Source organism: Triticum aestivum, chromosome 4A (genome assembly GCF_018294505.1).
Source record: "Triticum aestivum cultivar Chinese Spring chromosome 4A, IWGSC CS RefSeq v2.1, whole genome shotgun sequence".
Classification (NCBI taxonomy): domain Eukaryota; kingdom Viridiplantae; phylum Streptophyta; class Magnoliopsida; order Poales; family Poaceae; genus Triticum; species Triticum aestivum.
In genome coordinates this window covers 18,523,955-18,532,919 of record NC_057803.1, presented here as the reverse complement: position 1 = coordinate 18,532,919, position 8,965 = coordinate 18,523,955, and the positions used below count along the sequence as shown (strand labels likewise).

Below are 8,965 nucleotides of genomic sequence, written 5' to 3'. Positions count from 1 at the left end.
CATCAGATTCTTCTTGCTCCATCGAACCTAGCCAAGCCTCAGGGCACCATGTCCCCGACTCCCCGTCCATGGAAGAGAGGAGAACTTGCAGCTGATCTCGCGGAGGAGTCGTCCCGATCCCGACCGGAAGTCGTTCTCCTTGTCTCCTTCAGCACAGGGGTCGTCGGCAGGACAATGACATGAGTATGTACGCATATGAAGTGTGTCGTTGGAGAACCAGGCAGCGATTCCGGTGGAGGAGTCATCGATGCCTGCGAGTCTTTCGCCCTTCGCCACTTCCCTCTCGATCTTGATCTGATTTTTCCATAGTTTTAAATAGCCGGCTATAGCTCCGCTATAGCCCGCTATAGCCTTTTCAGCAGGGTGCCGCTAAATGCTCGCCTTCATAAATAGCCCGCTATAGCCTATTTGAAGGCCCGCCGCTATTTTCCATAGCCTGCTATTTAAAACATTTCATGCTTGGTACCCGTGAGTTCGTGACCTCTCTATCCCGATCTGATTTTTCTGTCGATTTGGCCAACAACCTCGATGCCGATCAAGCGGCAACGTGAGGACCAGCGGCGGCGTAACGAAGGGGATCAGTGAGGTGAGGAGCAACGGCATTGACGACTTTGTGCTTGGTCCCTGTGACCTCTCCCTCTCGATCTAATAACAAATCGAATAGTTTCTTTTCCTCAATCTGGTACGTGTTGAAGAGAAGGAATTGTGCCCTTGAAGAAGGAGATCGGGTGAGATCAAAGAAGAGGAAGGAGGTCCAAGTCTGCTGCAGAGCTCCTGTCGAGGAAGAAAGAGATCAATGCAAGAAGACGAAAGAGACCGGGTGTAATGCGGCCACACATTGCGCTTTTTTTTGAGGGAAGGAAAGCCCAGCCCAATTATGTATTTATGTACACAATCAACGGGCCAATCTTTAGAACGCAAAATAAAGAAAACAACTATGATTGAATTACCGAGACAGAAATTTAGTACCACCTCGAATATGTTCTAAATTCAAACCGAAAGCGTAAAATCACGGGAAGAAGCGTATTGTGACGATGAACCCACGGAGTCAATCCGTGCTTTATTATTAGGGAATAAAGAAAAAAATCATGTCATCTCCAGCTGCATACCAAACTTCACTATCGACAACTAATGCCAAGGTATATGGGTCATGGCCTGACAATATCCTCCAGCTGCAAGGTCTTGTCCTTCCTCCGCTAGATATCATCCTTTAAATTTAAAAAATTTAAATACCATAGCAGTAACTAACACATCAGCTCTCGGGTATGAATTGTTAAAAATAGGGTCTGCCTTACTCTACAATATGCATGCATAACAACCAAAATGATACATGAGAACATTTGATTTTGTATAACATTGCTCGTATTCATCCATATAAACCTACTACAAAAATAGTTTTCAATACACATACCTGAATATATGACATGCCTATCATGGCCTCCATTGCAATGTAAACACACAAACATCAAATTATCAATAAAGCAAGCTCCTCGCATTCAACCTGACAGAAATAAATGAAAGCAAATCATTTATGAATTTGCAGAGAAATCTAGAGGATATTTGAGTGTAAGTGAACTTGTATATGTGCGAACCTGTGGCAATTAAACTACAGTACAACATTTTTCTCCTCCCTAGTTATCCATAAAATGTTTGATCTCTGTCAACCGTGACTATCAAGGGTCCAGTGAACCTGTGTACATATGTAACACTATATATTGGCTCGGGTGAATACTTAGTGGTCTCTGCAGTAAAGAAAGCACAAGAAAATATATAATAATTTTCCATTACCAGAGAAATAACTAAATTGTTCAGAACCTTCAGGCAATAATAAATAGCAAGTACTTAGATAATACTCTGCAAGCTTTAGGCAATGAATTAGTGCTGAAATTGAAAATATATAAGAGAGAAATAACTGAAAATTGTTCAGAAGCTTCAGGTAATCCATAGCCGAAGCGAGCAGCATCAGCGCGTGGAGCGCCTAGTTTGACGATGACGACAACAGGGGCATAAGTATTCTTGTGATTCGATACGATCATGTAAAACATATACCTTGAGAATCCTTAGGTAGGTCTTAAAGTATTGTCCTTTTCTTTTAATTTTAATTGCCAGGTAATTAAGCAGGAGGAAAAAAACCGACCAGAATATATGCTGGATTGAAAAGTTGAACCGCTGGTGAAATCCACACCAAGATATGTAGTAACAACCTGTCAGTACCAGGGCAATATTTGTTGGAGAAGATACAAACTGAGTTGCAAGCATAGCATATTTCTGCTTATCCTTGGATTCCTTGGTTGAAAATTGAGGTCATGGCTTTCCTTACACCACGGCAGGGTTAAACTGTAGATATCTTTAGCCAACCAGAGAGTGAAAGCTCAACTCTTCTTTGTTTACCTGGGCCCAAGATGTGCTTACCAAAATGCTGCTCGATGAAAGGCTAGGCAGATGCAAATGAGGTTATAGTACATTATCAACAATTAAATGCTACAATTTATTTAAGATCTGGGAACCTGCTATTCTGATATGTTCACTTAGAGAATCTACATTACAATATATGCTAATATCTTCAGACCATGTTTCTTCAATTTGCTAGTCTCGTTGACATGATTTGCGAAACAGTTCCACAAACACATACCAGCAATGCAAAGTTCGCAGCCGGTGCTGCTGGTGGCCCTCGAAGTAGCAAAAGAATCACCAAGCGATGGTAACAATATGTAAGTTGCGACTGGTATATTCTCGTCGGCAGGCTTGGCAGCGGCATCTTGAACTGTATAGTGGGTGGACACCTTGACTGATGGATGTACTCGGGATGCGCTCGCGGTGCCTGCACCAGAGCCCAACAGCCATGACGCGCTCCATCCCCTGCCCGTCGACTCCCGTCCAATAGCCTCGAGGCTGGTTCCTTTGCAACGACTCCAAGACCCACTACAGCATGTCAATGATTTCCTCCCATCAAATTCTTCTTGCTCCATCGAACCAAGCCAAGCCTCAGGGCACCATGTCCCCGACTCCCCGTCCATGGAAGAGAGGAGAACTTGCAGCTGATTTTTAGGAGGAGTTGTCCCGATCCCAACCGAAAGTCGTTCTCCTTGTCTCCTTCAGCACAGGGGTCATCGGCAGGACAATGACATGAGTGTGTATGCATATGAAGCGTGTCGTTGGAGAACCAGGCGGCGATTCCGGTGGAGGAGTCATCGATGCCTGCGAGTCTTTCGCCCTTCGCCACTTCCCTCTCGATGTTGATCTGATTTTTCTAGACTTCATGCCTGGTACCCGTGAGTTCGTGACCTCTCTATCCCAATCTGATTTTTCTATCGATTTGGCCAACAACCTCGATGCCGATCAAGCGGCAACGTGAGGACCAGCGGCGGCGTAACGAAGGGGATCAGTGAGGTGAGGAGCAACGGCATTGACGACTTTGTGCTTGGTCCCCGTGACCTCTCCCTCTCGATCTAATAACAAATCGAATAGTTTCTTTTCCTCGATCTGGTACGTGTTGAAGAGAAGGAATTGTGCCCTTGAAGAAGGAGATCTGGTGAGATCAAAGAAGAGGAAGGAGGTCCATGTCTGCTGCAGAGCAGCTGTCGAGGAAGAAAGAGATCAATGCAAGAAGATGAAAGAGACCGGGTGTAATGCGGCCACACATTGCACTTTTTTTTGCGGGAAGGAAAGCCCAGCCCAATTATGTATTTATGTACACAATCGACGGGCCAATCTTTAGAACGCAAAATAAAGAAAACAACTATGATTGAATTACCGAGACAGAAATTTAGTACCACCTCGAATATGTTTTAAATTCAAACTGAAAGCGTAAAATCACGGGAAGAAGCGTATTGTGACGGTGAACCAACGGAGTCAATCCGTGCTTTATTATTAGAGAAAGATATATCTAGCATACTACATATGGTCACAGGTAAGTATCCATCATAGTATACCGCACTATAGAAACATCCGTCCTCAATCTGGCAGCCTGTAGGACCTGTGACGAATTATAACACAGAATGAGTGTCAAATAAACAATCCCTCTTTGGCATGCAAACCACCTCTCTCAAGGCGAATGTTTTGTATTCCCATCCAAAAAGAAAACAGAGAGTGAACATGCAAGCAATATTTAATCTGTATTCTTTGCAAAATGTCACACAACTCAAAGTTAGCGCCCATCAACAAACCTACAAGCACAGACATGCATCTCTTGTTCCAAAAAACCCGAAAACTTCCAAGTCTACAACCTGCTACACACCACCTATTTACGAAAACCATAAACTTCCAAAATATCAGCATATTTTATGGTGTGGTATGATATTTTAAACATCACATAGGTTTCACGTAAGAGTGTATTGCACAACGCACATAAGCTTACATACTTAGTGCTAGCACTGTATCTGGATAATAATTATCTGCAAAAAATGGAATATAATACTAGAGAATTGAAATAATAATTTGTGGGTGGGGCTAATTAAAAGAGGAGATGTGTACCTAGCTTGTAATGACTTCTCCAAGTTCGGATAAATTTGCAGTCAACTCTATGGTGCTTCGTTCTTTTTTGAGTGTGTGAAACAGCCCAACCTATGGAGTTAGCGAAGCAAATCTCTTAGTGCTAGCATTTTGCTAATAATACATCAGTACAAAGAAATGGATGGCAGGGATCAAGCAAACCGCTGTTATGATATAGAAATGTACTTACAAAAATATGAACTTCAACACCTGAAGGGACCTTGCATGTGCTCATAAGCATATTTTCGAACTGATAATTGCAGAGAAAAAACATTGCAGTCAAGACCGTGAAGCCAACAACTATCACAAAAATATAATTTATTTTCACCTCATTAATACACCCACCTCAATTGTTGTAGAAACACGTTTTCCATTGATAGATTCAATAACATCACCTTTTTGGATTCCGAGTATCTCAGCATTAGATCCTTTTGACACCTAGGTTTCAATTGCCAAATAATTAACCACTACATGCATGAGAAATAGAGCACCTCGAGGAAATAATTACCCTACCTCTTGAACAACAAGACCGTCATCAATGTTATACATACGCCATAACATGTCAACATGAGAAGGTTCTAGAAGTTCGATGGCCTTAAACGTCATTCCAAGATGGGGCCGGGCGAAATGCCTACATCAAATCAGATAATCATTTAATATATTTCAAGAAAGGTATACAAGGCGCAAGTATAACACTTTCAGAGTAAGCAATCTTTGGTGGAATCGAGCTTCTATCTTAACATGTCAAAAAACACAACAATAACCAATTAATTGATTCAAATAGACTTTAGAAAGGCCCAAAGGGGATGAGTCATTCATAGTAGTTGACAAATGCTAAAGAGGGACTTTCATGATATTATGTAAAAGAATTACTCCCCCCGTCCCATAATATAAGAGCGTTTTTGACACAATGTCAAAAACGCTCTTATATTATGGGACGGAGGGAGTACATCATATTTCAATATGACTGAGAACGGCTGAGAATACATTTGTTCATGAATATCTCATAGGTTTAACTTGAAACTCTCCTTGAAAAAGATGGCTTCAGGAAAATTGTCCATCAAAATTGAGAGAAAAGCCTAAAACATATTTTTTTTCCATTAAACTTTACTCTAGAACTTGGCTAAGGACATCAAAGCAGAACCCTTCTTATAACTAGTTGTCATCATAATCCATTTGTACTCTCAGCATCTCAGCGTGGTTCTAGATGTTTGTTTTTGTCTAGACCCAGTTCTTGATTTGCTTATAAATGATTATTGTTGTAAAGTTATATATTGCAGCCACTAACATATCTCTCTGTATATATACATAATAAAACACAACAATGATCACCTTGTTGTAGAATCTATACATAACTTATGGTCATTAGATTGCATAAAAATGATAAAACAGATACTACGAGAAATAGTTCGACTTCTAACAATAAGTAAAAAAGAAACAATAGGGGAGAACACATTTTCATTGATACCATTACAGAACTGAGAGGAAAAACGTACCGATATTTCCTCCATGAATCCAAACAACTGAGCACAATGGAAGAAGGTATAAAAGACTCAAATCTCTCAGGGTCATTGACCATTCCGACCACTTTTCCACCCAAGTCAATAACTGGCCCCCCATTGTCATACTGCAACAATTCATATTGGCAACATATGAGAGTTTGCAAGAACAAGGAAAATCTTATAACAATAGATATCAATATAGAACACAAAGTTGTCATGAAACAAAACTCAAAATTGTAACAAATCTATACAATACTATCTCATGATAAGATATATTACCTCATTATCATCGCCATGGCCATCTGGAGAACGGAAATATATATTGTGGTACCGTTCATACATGGTTGGATTCAGATATTCTGCTCTAGCATATGTTATCCTTAGATTTAAGGCATTGTCTCTTCCAAGTCGAAAAATCTTTTGAGCAAATTCTACATCTTTTTCATTAAAAGATGGTAACTTGATTGGTTGATCCATCTGAACATTCAGGAAAGCGAGATCATAGTGGGGCTGGTGATAGACCAGCTGGCCCTTTGCACTGGTGCCACTTAGCAAATGAACAGTGACCTAAGAAAAAGTTGTGAGACTGATTATATAGGATTTTTGAATAGTAAGCAAACACATGTTTTGTTTCCATTTTGTTATTTGAAAAGGCCAATAGCAAGAAAAAAACATGTGAATTGCAACTAGTTAGATTTACACCGGAGATTAATTTATTTATTTACGACGGAACCAGTTTGAAAAGAAATACATTAATAGAAGAAACACATTGACTCACATCAGCGTTTGTAGCATACTCTTCACCGCCTGACCAGACACTGACAGGAGCATCCTTTGTGCGAATCAGCCACGCGGTTGTGAGAACAAGGCCGGTTTTGCTCTCCTCATCCCAATCAATCTAGAAGCCAGAGCACCGTCTTAGTGGTTCACCATCTGTGTGATTCAAGCACAAGATATACGATCAAGCTGCGTGACGAACAATCCGAAACATGGAGGGTACGTAGTACAAGACCACATATGCACGTACCGAGAGAGGATGAAACCCCTAGAAGAAATTTGGCTGCCGAGAGCACGGCCTTTGTTCCAGATCGACGGATAGAAAAGAGCTCATCAGTGTGAAACAAGGTCGGAGGTTTGAAGTAAGCGATTGTAGGAATTTGCACTGGGCTGGGAGCTACAGGCGGCAGGAACATTAACAGATATCGATCAGATCATACACGAGGAGAGGAAGACAATTTGTATAATTATTTAGGAATTCTCGGTTGAAAACTTGGATAGTGGCTACGGGATGGCGCAATCATATATATACCCGACTCTTGGTCTATTTCGTCTTGTGCAATCTTGGCAAAGACAAGGGCGTACGCATGGTCGACGGAACCAGGCGACAGAGTATCTTCCCCGTCGCTCCCCAGATTCCTTTTCGTCCTCTTGGCGTCGGCATCGCCTCGGCTGGTCGGATCGGCCGCCGTGGCCCTTTTGTTGTTTGGCTTCTCCACACCCGCACTCATCTTCTTGTTCTGATCGCCGATCCCCTTTGCAATCGCGCCGCCGACTCTGTCTTTTATTGGTCGAGTATCTTTTTGGGGGGTGTATCTCAGACTCTCAGTCGACGCCAACGCCGTCCTATTTAAGGCCTCGTTGTGGTCTGTGTTAGTTTCCGGACTGTGTCAGTCTGTTGGCAGATTGACGGTCGGTTTCGTACTGGTAGGCGCCGGTCACCGCGCGAGCGTCCGATCTTGCCCTCCGTGAACGCTTCAGATTGAACTGAAGCTGGTTCGTCTTCGCTCGACGCCATTGCCCACCCCTCAATCCTCTCCCCCTTGATCCCAGCGACGTCTCCAGTGTGGAGCACCTCCCTCACCTACCAGCCGCTCTCCACCGTCGCAGCTTGCCACTGCCTGATGCCGGTCCCAGCAAATCGACTCTCTGGTTACAGCTTTTCGTGTCACTGATTCCAGCAAAAAATAAAAAACACGTACCATCTTAACAACTATGTTCGCTTTTCGTGTCACTTTTCACTCATTGTTTTGCATTGTAGTTATAGGATTTCCAGAATTTTACTATGTTCGCTCATTCGTTTTGCCCAATTTAACCAGTATTCTATAGGAGAGAAGATTTTGGAGCACTAGTTGGGAAACACCCAATTATGGGTGACAATTATGTTGATTGACATGGTAATAACCTACCTTATGAAGTGATCAAGTGGGATAACGACCAGCCGCACAGATTAGTCCGGAGGCGAAGACAATGATGGTGTCCTAGATTAGGGGTGCTATCCACATCGGTCCCCCAATCATGGGCTGGGCCGAGGACCCCCAGACAATTAACAAGTGGGCCATGTTTGTCATTCCCAATGGCGTACACCAGATGGAATCCTACAAAGACTTTGCACACACTCCAAGACACATTTGAATCACCAGCATGTTTATCCCTTCATGTAACCGACCTACATGAAACCCTAGGTACCCCCGGTGCCATATAATTAAGCCAAGAGTTTTAGACCGTAGGGTTAGATTCATTAACATACGATCTAGAGTTAGATCATCATGTACTTTGTACCCCATCCACAATCAATAAAACAGAAGCAAGACATAGGGTTTTGCCTCTTCGAGAGGGCTTGAACCTGGGTAAACATAGTGTCCCTCTTTGTCTTGTTACCATTAAGCCAAGATCACCCATTTGGGAGCCCCTACCCGAGATCTGCTGGATTCAACCCCGCCAGACGGCGTTTGGTACGAGCATGCCCGTTTCGTACCACACGGCGCCACCTCCCCTGGTTGACTACTTCAACACTATGTCTTCATATGTCACAAAGGGAAACAGAGAGACCAGAACCATGATCCTGAAGTAAATATGCCCTAGAGGCAATAATAAAGTTGTTATTTATATTTCCTTATATCATGATAAATGTTTATTTTTCATGCTAGAATTGTATTAACCGGAAACTTAGTACATGTGTGAATACATAGACA

At 42.4% G+C, this 8,965-nt stretch overlaps 1 pseudogene; it reads right to left on the bottom strand.

The window, feature by feature from the left end:
* Positions 1 to 3,765: 3,765 nt before the first annotated feature.
* LOC123081600 (serine protease Do-like HtrA) lies at positions 3,766 to 7,633 on the bottom strand (annotated as a pseudogene).
* Positions 7,634 to 8,965: the final 1,332 nt, after the last annotated feature.